Source organism: Gallinula chloropus, assembly GCF_964237585.1.
Source record: "Gallinula chloropus genome assembly, chromosome: Z".
Classification (NCBI taxonomy): domain Eukaryota; kingdom Metazoa; phylum Chordata; class Aves; order Gruiformes; family Rallidae; genus Gallinula; species Gallinula chloropus.
The window spans coordinates 22,230,736-22,251,438 of NC_140089.1; positions in this window are offsets into that span (position 1 = coordinate 22,230,736).

Here is a 20,703-nt window from a genome sequence, read left to right on the forward strand (position 1 = left end):
GTTTCTAAGCTACTGTCAATCATATTTCAAAAGTCATGGCACACAGGTGAAGTTCCCAGTGGTTGGAAAAACAGAAGTATCATGCCCACTTCTAGAAAGAGTTAAAAAATAGGACTGTGAGAACTGATGACCAGTCAGTCTCGTGTCTGTGCCTGCAATGATCATGGAGCAGATCCTCCTGTTGAAAAATAAGGAAGACAGGAACAAAATTGAAGACTCACAACAAGGTTTCAACAAGGACAAATCTTGCCTGACTAACCCAGTGGACTTCTGGAATGGAGTGACTGCATCAGTGAAAGGAAGTTAGAGGTGGTACCTACATCAACTTCTGTAAGCCTCTTTGTATGGTCCTCCACTGCATTCCTGCCATTAAATTGGACAGATATGGGTTTGACAGATGGACTGTTAGGTGGACAAGGAACTGGCTGGATGACCAAGTCCAGAGAGTTACAGTCAATAGCTCATTGTCTAAGTGGAACACAGTAATGAGTGGTGTCCTTCAAGATCCTTGCTGGTACCAGTACCATTTAATCTTCAACAATGACATAGAGAGATTGAGTACACCTTCGGCAAGTTTGTGGAAGACACCAAGCTAATGGGTGCAATTGCTTGAAGGAAGTGATGTCATCCAGAGGAACCCTGACAGGCTTGAGGAATGGATCCATGTAGACATCATGAAGTTCAACAAGGCAAACTGCGTAGTCCTGCACATGGTTTGGGGCAACCCCCTATATACATAGAGACTGGGAGTTAAATGAATTGAGAGCAGCACTACAGAGAAGAATTTGGAAATACTGGTGAATGAGGAACTGGATGTGAGCCAGCAGTGTTGGCTTGCAGCCTTGAAACGCAATCATATGCAGGGCTGCATAAAATAAGGGTGGCCAGCAGGTTGAGGGAGGTGATTCTCGCTCTTCACTCTATTATCATGAAGCAGCATTCTCATTAATACAGCATGGCATCCACTTCTGGGCCCCCAATATAAGAAGAACATGGAGCTGTTGGACCAAGTCCAGAGGAGGTCCACAAAAAGAGGGCAAACCGTATCCTGGGGTGCATCAAGCATGGCATTGCCAGCCAGTCCAGCGAGGGGATTTTCCCTCTCTTCACTGTACTGATGTGGCCTCACCTCAAGTACTGTCCTTATGGGTCCCTTCCAACTCAGGATATTCTATGATTCTATGAATTCTAAAAGATTAAATGATGGTTCAGTCTATCTTTCTGTATACAAACAAAATTCACCAGTAATAGGTTTTAACTATAACTTTGTGCGCAACCAATTACTTTTCACAATGATGCTGCAGCTGGAAGACTGCTCTAAGTAATAATACCAACCAATGCCATTTCCTTAGCACATAACAGCATAAGAATGCTTCATGATGAACTTTATACAATTCTTTAGATTAACATAGAAAATATATCCTAAAGTTAAGATTCATCAAAAAGCTGCCTTATATTTATCCTGAAGACTAGGTACAACAGGTCTGTATACAACTGCAAACCAGAAGTTTGTCAAGTAAGAAAGGTTCTCTGACCAACCTGCATTTTTTTCAGGTTTTTTCCTTCCCTCTAATTGTTGTGGCATTTAGCCACTGATCCAAGACATGCTCCATCTTTTGTGTTTCAGATCTGAGACCTCTGCAGGAGATACCACTCTGTTCTGAAGATTTTTTTAAAGATCTATCAGAACCAATGCACAGCTCTGTACATCTTTGACAAAAAGAAAGCCCCAATATCCATCAAACGCTGAGTTGGAAAACACTACTCAAGAAACTCAATCTGTTTCTGTTATGCTACCATACTCATCACTTAACAGGTTTCATCTTTAACAGACTTGTGTGAGTCTTCATAAAGACCCTAGGTCAATCAACATGTCAGAACATTAAAATTTTCAAAATGTTCAAGGTGAAGGTAAACATCCTATTGAACTCCACGGCGATGCACAGAAATTAGTTGGTCAAAATATCTGTGACGGTATCATGCTGCAAACTTGCAATACAGACTAATTCAAAAGTACATGTGGAGATGTTCTACTATCTCAGAAGTACATGTTCTAATTTGTACATGTCCTAATTTGTAATTGCTGTTACATTTGCATAAATCTTTGGGACTCTGTTCTCTCATTTAATGTTTAAATTATCTATCATCTTCTTTTTTTTTTTTTTTTTTTTTTTTTTTTTTTTTTTTATTTAAGTTCTACCTAAAATACTTGAACTGCTGTTGAGGTAAAAGATTTTACCTTTGACTTCCATCCTCAATTTTTTTCTATTTGTTTGGAGAGATGTTGTGTACATCCAGAAAATCAAGAACATTGAACACAGAGATTAAATATTGATTCTAATATCTTTGGAGGAAAATAAAAGGGAAAATATGAAGGAAGATAATTTACTCACAAGCATTATAAAAACCTGAAATGAGCCATTAATGTAATTTGCATGTGCATTTAAATATATATTTCTGGTCCAGCTTGTATGATATTATTAAAGGAAGCATCTTCTTGATTCAGAAACTGCTAATAGTATTGAAATACCTCAGTAAGCTTCCACTGCTTGAAAATATCCAACCTAAATTAAAAGTAGTTTGCCCACCCATTAGACTCATCAGGTGTTCTATGAGTTCTACTGAAAAGATAATCAGATGGCTAAGGAACAACTTCATGCCTATTTTTTCTATCTTTGAAAATGTCTTGTATCCACAAAATTGTTTTAGTCATTTGAGTACAGATCCTTTTTAAGGAAGAACAGTCAGAACAAAATGAGTGGTGTAATTTGTTCAGCTAATCTTGTTCAGTAATCTTTGTACAGCTTAAACTCAGTAGAAGTGTGGAATGATGCTTTACAGTAGTGTTCCTTAAGTGGGCACAAGACCTACGTAGAGATTGACCTAACTATGCAGTCTTGTAATTCTAAATCCACAGAGATTTCTGTTCACAGAATCTGGTAATTTAAATATCATTTAAGCTTAATTTATTTTGTTCCCTTGGCTGCAGCCGAGCCTGTTTTTCTTTTTTAGGGAAAAGAACTAATCTCAGTGGTTCCATAACTACTTGAGGTGCTAAGGGTGGGATCTGGCTCCCTCTACAGGATCTATTTTCTAAGGCTTATTTTTGAAGCCGACATGTAGTGGAGTTACCATCAACAAAGATTTCAACATGACTTTTTATTACGTCTACAAAATATTTTCCATTCTAAGAAACTATTTTCAGTTGCTTACTACTTGAGCAAGTTATTACTCCAGCCTCTATAGCAAAGCTTTTCACAGAAGTAACTTAGGTGAAATTCAGATAACATTTTAGCCCAAATTAATTAGCAATCCACAATTACGTAAAGGCTGCATCATCATGTCAGCGTGCCAGATGATAGAAACAGAATTTCATAGATAAGCTAATTTTTTTCCAAAAGTTCAAGTGGCAGAATTTCCATTCTTCTAAAGTATTTGTGTACAACTACATAAAAGCCATCATTGCATTTTTCACTTTTTGCCAAATATGCAGCAAAGTTACATAAGTTTCAGAACCCGTGAAGGACTGATAAATATTTTTTTATTAAAGAACTTAGGATAATCACTACAATTGATGTGAAAAAGAATGTCTTTTCAAAGGAATTGTGGGCAACAGATGCTCTTACAAATTAAAGTTCCTTCAGGAAATCTTTGAGATGATAAAAGGTTTAAGTGAACTCCCACTGCCTCAGAAGTGATTTACATATCTAATTTTGTTGTCAAAGAATTAGGAAAATTTAATATTGTAACAATTCTTAATACCATGTGAATGGTAGCATAAGCTTTGACTAATGCAACTTGAAATATACTGGGTGCTGTCCTCAGAAGCAATCTGCTCACATCTCTCGGGTGTCAGACAGAAGTGATACTGCCCTAACACTAGGACATGAGTACATACTGTGTAATGAAACAAAGTCACCAAATGCTTGTGCAAGTCTGAATCAAACTTCTATGCAAGGCACATGCATTTTCAGTTAGAAGAAACTAGCTTATGTTTACACATGAATCAACTGAGTTCCAAATTCTCAAAAGGCTGTAGATAATAAATGGAATTTCATGTTTAATAATTTTTGAGGTCCATCAGTATGTGTCTTACAAAAAACTTAAATTCACTCGTTATACATAATATTAGCACCTCTTCCTAGTTTTCATAGCTGTTTTTCAAAAACTGCTATGATATTAAAGAAATTTGTCGATGAAACTTTGAGATAAAGAGGGGAAGGGGCAGGGACATACCCAAACCAGAAACTGTTTATAGGAAAAGAATATAAATTGAATGATAAAGGATGACATTGCTGGCATAGTTGGAGGAACAAAGAACGAAGAAAGAGAAAGAAATAGGAGCAAGGAAACTGGTCAGAGTTTGGAGTCATGAAGCCATGATATACAACAAACAATGCTGCACCTTCAAATATGTCGGTCAGTAAATATCCAGGTTTATTCATATGAAGAAAACACCAAGCTTCCCTGTGTGTTTCTTCTGCTCAGTTCATGCACTGTTACGGTATTAAACCATAACTGATTCTCAGGTCAATGTGAACTTTGAAGCTTGAGCCCTCCATCCTTTCTGTGTTTGATCCCTCAAGTACTACTGCCTTCAGCTAATGGTATTAAGACCTTCAGAATTAAAAGACCATGGCCATTAGGCTGAGAGAGTTGGGAGTTGTTCAGCCTGGAGAAGAGAAGGCTCCAGGCAGATCTTATAGTGTACTTCCAGTACCCAAAGGGAGCCTACAAGAAAGATGGGGAGGAAGTTTTTAGAAGGGTGTGTAGTGAGGAATGGTTTTAAGTTCAAAGAGGGTAGATTTAGATAGGATATTAGGAAGAAATTCTTTACTGTGAGGGTGGTGAGGCACTAGAACAGGTTTCCCAGGAAGGTGGTGGATGTCCCCTCCCTCGAGGTGTTCAAGGCCAGGTTGGATGGAACTTTGAGCAGCCTAGTGAGTAGTCTAGTGAGAGGTGTCCCTGCCCCTTCCAGCAGGGTTGGAACTTGATGATCTTTGAGGTCCCTTCCAACCCTAATTATTCTATGATTCTATTAAATTTCCTACTTGGTACAGGCCAGTAAGGCAGCTTTCATGTAGATATGTCCTTAAAAACTGCTTTAATGTCAAATTATATAGACCTATCAGTACATGTATAACTACGTTTGCAAAACTACTTCTTTGAAGGAAAGAAAGGGGCAATCCTCTCCCAAGTCCTTTAAACTAGTTCCACTTCACTAAGAATGAGATTATACTGGTAGTGAGCATCACAGATGACATCCACAACTTGTGGCCTTTATTGATGGCACACACATTCCATTTTTCACATTACAAATGAACAAATTGAAGAATGCTATACTTCCACAGCATTAGCCATATGAATTTATTAATGTATTTTACAGGCCATAAATTTTCATAAATTAGCAAGAAACACAGAGCAGTAACACTAATATTAATTATTATTTTCTTTGCAACTCAGGGATTGTCTAAATAGAAGTTGGGAAGAACTAACCTGTTTATATTATTAATCATCAGCTGAAACACTTCTAAAACTAAATTGTTAAGAGCTGACATATTAAAAGCAGTGAATAAATCAGATTTATCCTTTCATAAAATATAAAATTACAGATATCATCTGACACGAGGCACTTTTTACACATTATCAGTGAGCAATGGTAATGTTAAATGAATATTCCTATTTTTAAGATTTTTGCCTTTGAAAAATTGTTTCTTCTTTAGCCAAAGGCATTTAATCTTTTCCTATGTAGGAAGGTGAACAGATAATTTTGTTTCATGTGCAGTGGAGTGTGTTGCCATCTATCTCTAATGGATTGTTTTCTTGAAATTTTATTTTACTGTGATGTTAACTTAGAAATAACTTTAAGTGCTACAGATACAACTAAACTTTGAATGAGTAGGCTTCATATTTTCTCACAAAAAGTAACAACTGATTACTCTAGTTTCTACACCCACATCATGGTTCATGTATCCCCATGATACAGAACAAGACTTATTTTCACTCTATCTTAACAAGATTGAGTAACAATGGTGGGGGGTGGGGGGAAGGAATAATAAATAATAAAGCAAAACTGTTGTGGTTTTACCCTGAATGGAGGCCAGATGCCAACCAAAGTCACTCTATCACTCCCATTTCCAGCTCAACAGGGGAGAAAATACATACTGAGAAGCTTGATACTGAGTCAGGCTAAGGACAGGGAGAGACCATTCCATAATGAGTGTCACAGGCAAAACAGACTCAACACAGAACAAAGGAAAGAAAGCTCTATAGTTTATGACACTACACTGCACACCCAGTGACACCAGAGTCGGATAATGCATTCAGATCTTAAAGCCCCTCCCCCTCCCCTCCCTTCTTAGCAGACTTCCCTTTAGTCACGACTTTGCTCCCTTCTTCCTCCCCCCATTGTGGCACAGGGAGGGGCGGAGACTGGGGGAATGGGGGGTTGAGTCAGTTGCTCATGAGTTGTTTTCCTTCTTAGACTGGGGGTCTTTCCTGACACCTTTCCCTTACTGCACTGTGGGGTCCCACCCACAGGAGACAGTCCTCCACAAACTTCTCTAACATGAGTCCTTTCCCATGGGGCTCCAGCTCTTCACTGGCTGCTCCAGCATGGGTCACTGCTATGGGGTGCAGTCATAAAATCATAGTATGTCTCTCAGTCTCTCAGATCCAGGCTGCTCCAGCCTGGGCCTCCACAGAATCACAAGCTCCCCCAGCAAACCTGCTCCAGTATGGGTCTCACTCTCTCTCTCTCTGTGTCTCTACCTCTCTCCACAGCCTGCAAGTGCTGGCAGAGGCATGGGCTGCAGGGGGACAACCTGCTCCACCATGGTCTTCTGCTGCAGGGGCCTCTTTCTCTCCAATGCCTGGAGCACTTCCTCGCTGCTTTCTTCACTGACCTTCACATCTGAACAGTTTCTTACATCTTCTCACCATCTTCTCTGGTGGCAAAAAGTGGCTGCTTGTGATTTTTTTTCTTCTAAATGTGATTCACAGAAGTACTATGACCATCGCTGATTGGCTCGGCTTTGAGCCCAACTGGTATTTATTCTGTCAGGCCTAGGGGAAGCTTGTAGCTGCTTCTTGCAGAAGTCGCTCCTGCAGCCCCACCTCCTCCACCAGAACCTCACCTCAAACACCCACAACAACAAAAGCAAATAAAAGAAAACAGAAGTCAAAACAAGCCAAACAAATTAAATGAAGTAAAATAAGTATCATTTTGGACTGTAAGAGAACACATAATAAATTCACATACAAATGTAGTTGCTATTTGTTTCGTAATAAAAGAAGGAGAAGTTTTAGAGAAAGTTATCAGCTACTTAAAAACTGAGGATCACTTGGGTTTTGGTGACAATTATTTCATCTATCAGCTGTTGAATGGATATTCACAGTAAAGAAAAAAACACTTTATGTGAAATTGAGCTGTCTCAGCCTTTAGAGTAGCACAACAATCTGAACTATATCCAAGAAAGTTAGATGTTAAAATAAATATTATTTTCTGAAGTTCTATTCAAACATTGTCACTCAAACACTGAAGTATGACATCTGTGTGCATTAAAAGAATAGCATGACATCAGCTTGAGGGAGGGGATTCTCCCCCTCTACTCCACTGTCATGGCATCTCACCTTCAGTACTGTGTTCAGCTCTCGGGCACCCAACATAAAAAGGACATGGACCTATTGGAGCAAGTCCAGAGGAAGGCCACAAAGATGATCAGAGAGCTGGAGTACCTCTCCTACGAAGACAGGCTGAGACAATTGGGCTTGTTCAGCCTGGAAAAAAGAAGGCTCTGGAGAGACCTTATTGCAGCCTTCCACTACCTGTTTACAAGGACATTGAGTATAGGACAAACAGTAATAACCTTAAGTTGAAAGAGGGGAGATATAGGTTAGATATAGGGAGGAAATTCTTTACTGTGATGGTGGTGAGGCACTGAACAGGTTGCTCAGAGAAGATTTGGCTGCCCTCTCCCTGGCAGTGTTCATTCAAGGCCAGGCTGGATGGGGCTTTAGGGAACATGGTCTAGTGGAGGGTGTCCCTGCCCATGGCAAGGGGTTGGAACTGGATTGGCTTTAAGGTCCCTTCCAATCCAAACCAGCCCATGATTGTATGATTCTTTGATTCTATGTTCTCCAAGCCTTACTTTACAGAAATTGGGTGCACTTTTTTCACAGATTTTAAACTGTCAACACATCCTTTCTACAAAGTCTTGAAAAATAATTCCTTGAAGAAAAGGTAAATTAATATTAAATAATGCATTAAAAATTCATAGAGGGAGAATGAATCAATTCTGAAGTCTAGTAGAACTATAAAGCTATGATATCTAATAACCTTGCTTATACGTTAATTACTGATACTGCAGAATCAGTGAAAGCCAAGAATTTGATAGAGGTCTAACAAAATACTTGAGTAGTAATCTAAAAATATAGTGACTGCTTTTGCCCATTACGTATAGTATTGCCATTGATAGCAACATGCCACAGACTATCTTTGCCATCTTCTGAATTTGCTCTTGCCAGTCCTGGTAACATTGCCTTCCTTCTTGTAATTTCTTAGCATTTTCAGCTGCACCAGGTGGTACATTGGTACGCAGCAGGCACATGATGACAGTACCAACAGTTCATGCAAAGAGTTCTATTTTAAATTCCATATCAGCACCATATTACTTTTCAGATATAGGCCATTTATTTAACTTCATCATCCCTACACTCTACACATGAACTCTTAGAGCTACCATTAAATGTACTATCAGCCCAGAAAATCTGGTCCAAAACCAAAAGCAAACCAACCCCTTACTTTGTAGAACACAGAACAAAACCACTAAAATAGTTAATATAGTTACATCAAAGAACAAATAACACTAGTAAGCACAACTCACTACTAGAAAGAGCGACAAATAATTTTATTTCCATGCATGGGCAGGTAAGTAAACATTGCATCTTACAGGGTGAAAAATAAATTAAGTCTTGCCATTTTCTGTACAAAATCATATGGCTAATAGACAGTCTGGGCTGCCAGTGGCTAAGTAACACAGATAGGTAAATACACACATAGGGCGATAGACATGGAGGAAACTCTATCTATAGCCAACTGAGGAAAATATTTTGGGCTCAGTAGGTTAAGCACAGACAGATCCTCCTACTTCTTTTTGTACACTTCAGAAAAGTTGTCACCTCAAAATATTAGTTTCAGTCAGGTCTATGACTAGGGCTTTGCTAAATGAAGTGCCAATAATAGGAAGTATGAATTTCTCTGATAAACCATAGATGAATGCTGGATACAAGCATAGCAACATGGGCTTTTTTGAAACATTAAATAAATAACCAGAGGAGTGGGATATGGAAGATTTTATGCTTATTGAGGTAAAAAGGTGTCAATTACCAAGTCAAATTCAGAAAATGATACTCAGATGTTAGAAAACGCCTTACGTGCCCATAAGCTTGCCTGATATTTCTAGCTATATTACATGCCTGTTAAAAAGAAATTACCTTTACTTACAAACTTTGCCTCATCTAGCAAAATGGGTTTTGAATATACAGAGAAGTGAAGTGATGCTTATTTTCAATTAAGAAGAAAGGCAGAATACCATTATGATAAGGAGGAAATAAATGGGATTTAGAGAAGAAATATTAAAACCTTCAGTCCCTCCAGACAGGTAAAGAGAGGAAATGCAAACTCAAGCTTTGTAAAGTATACTTGATAGCAGATAATACCTGAAGGGTAACAGAAGGAAAACAGAAATTCTATGAGGTACAATCTATGCAAGTCAAACAGTTTTATAGAATATGGGCAAGCAAAACTGCAACACTGCAAAGTGTAACTCTTGCATGTTTCCTCCCTGTCTGCACGCAGACTGCTCCTGTGCTGCTGGTTCAGCTGCTTACTGATCTGACTTAATTTACAAACCCAGGAGGAAAGCATCCTCTTTTTCTGTTGACCTTCTTGTCTTTTGCTATCTTATATATAGTGATAAATATGTGAATAATGTGGTTTTAATATGTCATTTTTTCAGTGTCACCTGAGAAGTATGGTTTCAATATAAGCAAAAAGGATCTAGGCCCTTCTCACCAGGTAACTTAATAAATCTTTCTGCAGAGGACCTGGGCTATCTGGATTATCCTAGCTTGTTAAGGTGTTCTGTAAACTATACGAAAGCAGAAGTGCCTTCCAGTGAACAGCAGGGTACAAAAACACTGGGAAACATACTTGCCTGAACAGAGAGATTCAGGGAAGCTTGTCACACCTCTCCTTTGGGATCACTGCAAACAACTTTTGTCCTGGAGCATGATCATTTTCTACAGGAAAAGTTGAGGTGTGGTCTTGCAGCACATCATTCTACTCTGCAGCCCTACAGACCGGCTGCTGTGCATAGGCTGTGTGAGCATCTCTATTATTTTGTTTATGCAATGCATCTCACACAATGAGTTTATAAGAGTTCATTTAAATATGATCATAACACATCTGTCTTCTGTTCCAGGGAAAAAAAAGAGAAAAAAAAAAAATTATCAGTCAAGGTTAAGCATGACAAGCTGAGCAAGAATCTTGCATTTCCCTTGACAAAATACAAAATAAACCAACATGCTTGAACAGACTCTATTCCTTTTAGATGTTTCATGACTGCTATACATACCTTTACCAATTCCATCATGTTACTAACTGCCACTGTTGCTACCAAACTGATTCCAGTAATCCACATTATTTGTTTTTTTGCATTTTTCAAGTTATGTCCTAGAGACAGGTAACTTGATTCCTTGATTGCAGCCACAAGGACATGTGTGGTTCAGCTCAAAACTGTGACATTAAAGTCCACGTCATCTCACAGTGTGTTCCAGTGTGTGTTGGTCTTCCTTTTTTTCAGTAGTAGACTAGATTGAAAGTTATGATTGATGAGTTTATTGTGACTCGTGGTTGGTTTTGGTAGTGAAATAAATTAGGGAAAAAGAAATTAGGTAGAAAGAAATAAACTGGCAAAAAATGCGTTCATAAATTCTATTAGTGCTTTTTAAAACAGCATAGTGTTCTTTAAACACAAACCAGTCTTTTACAACTCATGATACATAATTCAGCGTCTTATTTTCTTTTCATATATATTGACTTGAAATCTTACATTTTTGTATTTTGTTTGATTTGGTGTAAAGTTTTCCAATTTCAAGTGCAAGGGTACATATTTGTAATTTTTTTTCAAATGCACAGAATTGCTATTTTCTTTTCTCTACTACATAGGCAAAGTATTTTTAGTTAAGAAAATAATTAGCTACATATAACGAAGAATCTTCTTGTCAAAGCAGTATTTAAAATGTACCTGTAACTTTTCTTTATACTGTGGTTGAAACTTGTAAAAATAAAGCAAACACAATGATCATAGCATTAGAGTCCAAAATTAGATGGGACATATTAATATGATATGTTGGAAAGTATACTGACACATTATGATTCAAGAGAATTAAAATTTTTGTAGAATAGAATGTGGTGTAGTTTAACCCTAACTGGTATCTGTGCACCACACAGATGCTTGCTCATCCCTCACCCCCTTCAAGAGTGTGGGAAGAAAATGGAAAACAATACTTGTGGGATGAGATAAAGACAGTTTGATAGAATAAGAAAGGAAAGTAATAATAATTAATAAAAAATAACAACAATAGTAACATTAACAATATGACAAAAGTAATAATAAAAAGTGATGCACAAATATAATAGCTTACCACATGCAGAAGGGAAAAAACCAAACAATGCTGAGCCTGTTTTCAAACAATGATTCCACCTCTCAGCTGGCTTCCCCAGTTATATTGGGAGCATGGCATTCTACAGTATGGAATATCCCTTTGGCCAGCCTAGGTCAGCTGTCCTAGCTGTGCTCTCCCAACTTATTGTCTACCTGGCAGGGAATGAGAAGCTGAAAAGTCCTGGATTTAGTGTAAACACTACATACAACTAATTAGCAATAGCTAATTCCATCAGTGTGTTATCAACATTATTCTCATATTAAACCCAAAAGACAGCACTATACCAGGGGACAGACTGTCCCCTGTGGGCAGGGACACCCTCCACTAGACCAGGTTGCCCAAAGCGCCATACAAACTGGCTTTGAACATTTCCAAGGAGAGGGAATCCACAGTTTCACTCGGCTGGGCAACTGGTGGAAACTCACGAAAGCAGAGTAGAGGGAAAGAATTGTCTCCCAAATCCTTCTTCTCAGGGCTGCTCTCAATCTTTTTTCTGCCCAGCTTGTATTTTTTCTTGGGATTGTGCCCAGGGACCCTGCATTTGGTCTTGTTGAACTTCACAAGAACCACTCCTAAAGCCTGTCAAGGTCCTGCTGGATGGCATCCAGATGTGAATCAACTACACCATTCAGCTTGGCATCCTCTGCAAATCCACTGAAGGTGTACTCAATACCTGTATTGTGGATGAAGAATTTAAATAGTATTTTTCTCAGTACAGACTCTTGAGGGATGCCACTCATTACTGGATTCCACTTTGACATTGGGCAACTGACTGTAATTCTTTGGACTTCACCATCCAGACAATTCTTTATGCAACAGTGTGTATATCAAACCCATATCTCTCCAATTTAACAAGAATTCTTAAGCAAGAATTCTTTCAGTTTCACCATTGCTATACTGACTGTATGACTCTCTCAGATCATACGACTGATGTAAACTAACTTGGATAGCTTTAGCACTGTAGGCATATCACTAATCTTAGAACAATTTATTTCCTTCCCTAAATATTCTCCCTGAATATTCACAAAATATCTCTAAATATTTTGCTATTTGCAATTAGGAATGTACTGTTGTGAGTGCACTGCAAGTTACACATAAATATTAAATCTAGCTCAGATTAAGTCATGTTGCTGTAACGTAGGCATTGACATGAACTTTGCTGGTCATACTAACCATCTGAGACTGACATCCATTCACACAACTTTCTCTTGGAAAAATAATATTTTTAACATAACTTATCCTAGCATTTCTAGGTTCTCTAGATTGTTCATTCATCATGTTATGTACGAGACATAATTCATCAGATAGCATGAATGTAACATTTTTCCAATTATTCCATTCCCTTTTTCATCCTATAATTTTGAGAAATTATGTCTGTGTTTCTCCAGACCAGTTCTGAAGTCTGCCTCATAATTTTTGCAGCCGCAGGCCCACAGCTGCCCAGATGTGCTCTAAAAGAATCTTTCAAGGCAGCCTGGTCATGCAGAGTTTACACACTGTTAGCACATAAATGCAGCATCCACAGTGCCAGGGGAATGCAGTTATCTTAAATGCAGGAGGTCACTCACATAAAGTGACAGAAGGATAAAAGACAACAGCTATTTTCAGTGAAGAGTGGAACAGATTTTAATTTCCATGCCTGAGTTTTCAGACACTGTCAACAACATGGGGGCACTACATATTTTGACTTAATTTTTTAATTGCGTTCTTTTGTAGGTTCAGTTGGGGTTTTTTTACAACTAATTTCTCCAACTATTTTGCATTGCATGATTTACAGGCAGGTAATGAACCATGGCTACAAAAATTAGCCTTTTGAGCCAGCAATACTATCTCCACAATAATCACAGCCACCAAAATGTAAGCCACATTCTGGTAAAGGGAAGTCATTAAAGCTAAAATATCTAGAAAACAGAGGTATATTAGATTGTATTATTATAGTGTTTACTCTCTCAGTAACTGAAGTGTTGCACAAGAAAGAATACAGAAACTGTGAAACAGTTCTACATAGACCTTAGTGTACTGTCAAAAAGATGAAGACTTTAGCATGAAGAAGAAAGCTTCTGTTATATAAGCAGTCAGGTGTTGCATTTAGTCATTCAGGTCACTTAATTTCAGCACTGTGTGTATTACCTACATCCTGGAAAACATCACAGGACTTAGACATGACAGTCATTTAAGTTTTACAGTGTTTATTTATAAATATTAATGTGCATATGTAATCACTCACAGATATATAGACATACAAAACCTGAGGTAGGAATCACTGTGGCACTTAACTTGCTTTTTTTTAAATTTTTTTTTAATACAGCATTCAGCCAGAAAAAAACTTCTGGATAAAGAACTCTGGCCAGATGCACTCTAACATCACAAGGGTAACACCACAAACCAGCCTTTGTTGTGTCTATGATGTTGTAACATGAGCAACATTTGTTTTGTGCCAAAATTGACTAACACTGTGACTCTATAAATATTTTCTGCATAGATTTAATTCTGTTGCTTTCATCTTCTGTACTGATCCTTTTCATACTTATTTGCCGCTAGGCCCACAGACATTTAAATTGCTGTCCAAGTCAACTCAAGCAACCACAAGTCAAATACTTCCCTGTGCAGTTTTGGTAGTATAATAGTTGGACCTAGATCAGAGCCTCACAAAATTACACATTGATCAGTGATGCAGGAAGGGTCAGTCAATACTACCAAATATTTACAAAGTAAATTTACAGCTATGCCCAATTCCCTATGTAACATCTTTAAAATTGATAGAAATCCAAAGCTCAAGTGCTTTTGCTGCAAGACAACCCTATTTATTTTTGCTTCATCTTCAGAAAAATATGAAGTCTAAGGCAATTCTTTGAAAATGTGGAGATATTGAAATCTAAGTATGATGTGGTTTTTTATTTTCCTTCAGGGAAATTAACCAGATGGAAATACCTTAGTGGAGTACTATACCAGAAAACATATCATTGAATAGATTCCAGGAAACACCAGGAAAAAAAGAACTACTCTCATCTTAAACTATGAAAAAACATTGTCAATTACCGGAGTGTCATGAAATAAATCACATAATGGCACGATTACAATAAAAATATGCGCAATAAAAGTGTTTAAAGAATTCTTTAGACTTGATTCAAATTTGTGTGCACAGCATTGAAAAATTCCAAAACTAAATTTGAAAAACCCACAGCATATTATTTCTCTGCTTCATATTAAAAAAAAGTGCATATAATCAATAAAACACTTGTGTCTGAAACATAATATAGTCTAGAATATGCAAAACCACTTTTATCTTCACATTGTCTTTATTTTGTACTGGGTCTGGCTGAGCTGGAGTTAAGTTTCCCCATAGCAGACCTCATAGTGCTGTGCTGTGTATCAGTATCTAGCAAGGTGACAATAACACATGAGGGTTTTATCTACTGCCAAGCACAGCATCAGGGCTGTCTCTTCATCCCCCACTCCCTAGTCCCACATAACCCCAGAGGGCTGGGAATGTCTTAGAGGGTGGGAGAGGACATAGCCAGGACAGCTGACCTAAATAAACCAAAGGGATATTCCATAACATCCGACATCTACTCAGCCATAAAATCTAACAGAAGTGGGTGACAGGGTATTTCTTATGGTGCTGGTTTTCTGAAGCAAACTCCATATATACTGAGGACCTGCTTTCTTGGAAATGCCTGGACTGCACTTTCTGAAGGGAAGTTAAGAACAAATATTTTTGCTTTGTTTTTCTTTTTTTTCCACAGGTGGCATTTGCTCTTCTTTTTTCAACTGCCTTTATCTCAACCTATAAGCCTTTCATGTTATTTCGCCTCCTGTCCTACTGAGCAGGGAGGGGGATAGAGCAACTTGGTGGGCACCTGGTTGTCAGCTAAGGTCAGCCCACCATGTGTAGCACATTTATTTCTCAAATAGTTTATTAATAAAACTAGGACGAACTGTTTCCTAATCCAATTTTGACTAAGCTTCAAGTGACTTGTCAGAAAAAATCAATATTTAGGCAATAACCTAAAATGAGATTTTCTTTTCAGTCATAATACAAGTACATGATTGTATAGTTGATTTCCTATATTATTACATGTTCATTATTGTGTTATTTTGGTGCCCATCTAGTTATTCACATGTGTTAAATTTATCAATAGCTTCTGTTGAAGTTTTTTTGTACATTCAGGATAGCTATATAAACACTTGGGATCAAGGCAATTAATTTGTTTTTAAAATAATAAATCCTTACATTACTGCTTTTGTTTCAGAAAAACAATGCTATCACACCCATAAGTGAAGCAGAGGAAGGATTTTTACTAGTGAAGTTTTATGACTATCTTTCATACACCTGTGGCTAAATGGCTTGGTCTTATCAACTTTATGGTTGTATTCTGATGTATATTCACACAATCAAGATGTTTTTTGGACTGTATTGACTTGCTGTAATCAAATGAGATTTTTATGGGTTAAATACAGTGTCTATTAAGAACAGTAGCAGAATCTGAAAGAGTTTTAAATGGAAAGTATTCACATTCCTTTATACTTTCTGAAATGTTGTTAAAGAGTAAGCCAAATGATGTATTTATTTTCAAATAGGACAATTTTAACATCATGGTGTTTTTGTGCTTGCACACCTTGGTGAGTTTGCTTATTGCAAGTCAGAAATATAAACTGTTGACATACAAGTGGGTACCCATTGAATTTAAAAAGATGTTCAACACTTCAGAATGTTGTTTCTTGGAAAAAAATAGCAGAAAACAAACAAAACAATGTGCTGATTTTGCATGGATTTTTCATTAACAAGTTCCTAAAAGTCAATTCTTGCTGCAATATATTCCATCACAATGGGTTTATGAAAGTCAGTAAGAGTATTCTGACGTGTCACCCTATGGAAACTGTAGTTTGTGTGATTCATGGAGCAGTGCATTGGCATAAGCACAATTTTCCCGAGTGAAAAAGATGCACGATGACACTCTTGACAATATATAATTTTCCAAAATATGGAATACCTTTAGAGGTATATTTAAATAGAGGTCCTGATCTAGAGTTCACTTTAAATATTAAGATACTTAATTTTCCTGTAAGGCTATTACAAGCCTTTACCCAAGTTGTCCATACTTGTCATAAAAAAATAATTTTGACAGTGCCACTTCAGAGCTAGTATTCAACCTCCATAAAAATTCAAATGGACAGTAATTATATAATTACCTTTATTTCCAAGGCTTTTTTCATGGGCTTAACAGCTACATGCATTAAAAAATAAACCAGAATAGACTCTGGAGAAGAACTGAGAGCCTTGTTCTTCCGGTTCAACTGACACCTTTGGTGAGTTTCTTATTCCTTATCTCAAATTTCAAATTCTGTACTTTAAATAACATTACCCAGAGGCCTTCTTTCAAGAGGTTTTACCTTTTAATTTCTATGATGGAATGTTAAAATAGATTTTAAAGTATATTTCACTAGACAATGTGCATCACAAAGAAGGCTGAAAGGGAACAGTAACCATTCTTTTACAGCCTAATGGTGTTACAAATAATGAATGTGCTGCTAGCATTGTGCATGTACAGCTCAGAATTTCAATATTAGTGCTTGGCATTATAGCATATTGATTGACATAGACAATCCTTACAGGGGCCAGAATGTTTCTTACTTTTTAAGAAGAAAAGCAATGTGAACTCTCTAGGACGAGATAGAATTTCATTAAAGAAAATGAACAGAGTATAACAAAAAAAAATAAATGCATGAAATAGTGCTCACTTTTTAAAGTCAGTCAGGAAAAAAAAAGTCATTTCTAGGTACAAACATGTCACAGCACTCTACATTTGTATAAAAAAGAATTTTTAAATCTTATTTTACCCAAATAAAATCAAGTAGGTCTTCAGCATCATGTTGTATGATAGAACATGGAGACTCTGAAGACAAGGAGAAATGCGGAGTGTCATCATGTTCTTGTTGGCAGACTACTACAAAGGTTTCATTAAAAGGTTAATGAACATACAGGAAACTTATGGGATAGAGATGACAGTGGAGAAATACTCCAAAAGTTCTCTTCAATTTACATACTATGCAAGAGTTGCTCACGCTGCTTAATATGTTTATCTGAATTCATGGTAGCTGAGTTACAAGTAATGTAATGGTTAACAATAGGTAGCACTTAGCTGATTTTCATAACAGTTATTATCTATATATCAGCATCATCAAACACCACAAACATTTTGAAAGCATGTAATTTGCGACAACTCTTCACAAATACATATCTTAATGATGATTGTGTACGAGCTTCTAAGCAATACCAATGATTTAAAATAGTAAGAAGCTTTGTGTACAGCCTTCAGTTTGCACTAATTTAACTACTGTGTACTACCATCTTTTAAGTCCATAAAGACTTCTGTGAACATTTGCTCTGTGATAAACAGATCCTTTTTCAGCTTAATTTATGGTAACTGGTGGGAAATTCTGTCTAGTCTAAAGAGCCACTTTGGTGCTAGAGGAGTGTTCTGATGGCACAGTGGAAGATTACATCAGCATCGTTTAAGCTTCTGTAGTTAGAAAAATTACAAGTGGTCTGGCCAAATTCTTGGTCAAGTTCCAACATATGGCAAAAGCCAGCAATAGGGCTGTGTCAAGCTAATGATATCTGAGTTATCTAATTGACATTATGGATTTTGTCTAGCACATTGTAATTGATGTAGGCTATGGAACAGACTTTATTACCAGCTCAAAAGATGAATGTCACTCCATACAAAATCTAAAAATTCTTTTCTTTTTACTTTCCCCTTTTTCTCCTTTTCTTTTTCTTTTTCTTTTTTTTGGTTTTGTTTTTGTTTATTCATTTGATTGTTAAGATGGCATTCAATATAACATGGTGCATAGGATTCTGAAATAGATAAAGAACCTAGATTCAATAATGATTAAATTACACTATATTAGAAGGGAATACAGGAGAACACTATACATTAAACTTTGCATTAATTGAGAGTAGCATGTTTATCTAAACACTCCCATGAGTATTTAGGATGAGAAGTTACTGTTCAAATTTAAGAGACAGATGCTGAGCATAACTTTATGCTGTTTTAAAGACAGACAAAAGCTCACACATTGGACTTCTGAGCAGGAAGGAAGACCCATGAACACAAATGCTTTAAACCAAAATCAGAGCTGACAGCAATGTAGACCTCTATGCCTGTATGTCTACACAGGATGGTTGCAATGTATAAAATTAATGTGGTGACAAATGCATAGAAATATTAACACACCTCAAATTAAGCAGAATAAACTGTGTCTTCTGGCAAAATGGTTTGAAAAGAATCACAATCCTGAAAGGGTGAGATTTGACAGAGGTGGTTGATTCTCAGCTCATGTAGGTGTGACTTTTTGGAGGAAGAATCCAAGCAAAGAAATGCATTCTGGAAGGGGCTATGCTAATATATTCATGTGGAAGCACATATCTGCCACCTTTCATGTAAATTCACTGTGAGTGACTTGGCTGGATATTCATTCTATAGGCAACAACATTTTTTAAAGCTTCTGCTGGGTCAAAGATCTTTCTGAAATGACTGTTTATGCTTTTACCACCCCAGCACTGAACTCTGCTTCCTCCTCTTCACCATGCCTACAGTCTGAAGTCTCACTTCATAAATTAATGAAGCTGAAGGCACTGCAGGAGTCATTGGCAGCTGCTCAGTTATTAAACTGTGTTTCACAGAGGAAGCCCATTATTTCTCAGAGTTCAGCAGCCTGCACTGGCCCAGGGTTAATTTGAGGATGTTGGTTTCAACCCAAAAAATGCTAACTAGTCCTAAGACTTTCTGGCAGATTGTCAATTAATGTTCTTATTAACATATGAGGAGGATTCTGAAAAGATATTAAAAAAACCACAAAAAAGCCCACTAAAAAAACCCCAAAGCAAAGCAAAACAAAACATAAATAATTAAATCTGCCACTTGCACTTGAAATACATTTTACTTGTCCCACCAGTAAACAAATCTAATGGTGTTCAGAGCATATTCCAGTATTTATAAGCTTGGATAGATTTTTCAGGTACCATTTATCTTTAATACACCTCAGAGTTTCTACGTGTTAAACAGGGTACACATATAACTTCCTATAGGGTTTGGGGGCTTGAGTAAAACTTGAAAGAGAAATATTTTTCCATTTGTCAAAAGGTAAAATTTAATTTTAGCACATGAACACCTGCACTTGGTATTTAGTTGAAAGTTCCTTTTGGTATTGACAGGGTAGTAGGAGTGCACCATGTAATTCTCATTGAGAAGCTAACTCATCAGTGAGCTTGAAATGTCCTGCTGTATTAATAAAGAGAGGGATGACCAATGAGTAGCATTTTCAACAACAAAGGGAGAAACATTTATGGCTAATTCTCTCGAGATCTGAGTGAAGTTGTCCGCTCAAAAATTATATCTGCCCCAGGATTCAGTATGTCTCATGAATCCACCTTCCTCTGTCTCTCCAGCATGCACAGGCACGCTTCAGGAATTTCAGTCTCTAGGTCACTCTAAAATAAATTGATACACAGAATCTATGAGGGAGGGAAGGAGTAAAGAGACTAAAAAACAGCATGTTCTTTAATGTTTAACATATCCCCCTTCTGCAGATATTTTCAAGGTTTTCAAAGCTAAATATATAATCACATTTATGAACTGGAATAAACATAACTGTTTTTGCAGCTGTGGTCACAGTCTTTTTCCTTAATAACAAAGACAAAAAGAAACCGGTGATGTTGGGTTTTCTACTGCAGTTTATTTAGCAGCCTACAGAAGAAAACTTCTCTAACCAAAAATACCCTAACCAAATGAGAAAAACACAATGCTAGCTTTTTTGAGTCCTACCTCACTTTTTATGCTTGATAGAGTTGGAAGAACTTTTATCTGTGAAGAAGAGATAAAAAGACAGGTGTCAATAGTAACTCATTTGAACCAAATTGCCAAAACCATAGGAAAGTACAAGCACACAGATCTTCATTAAACAAGA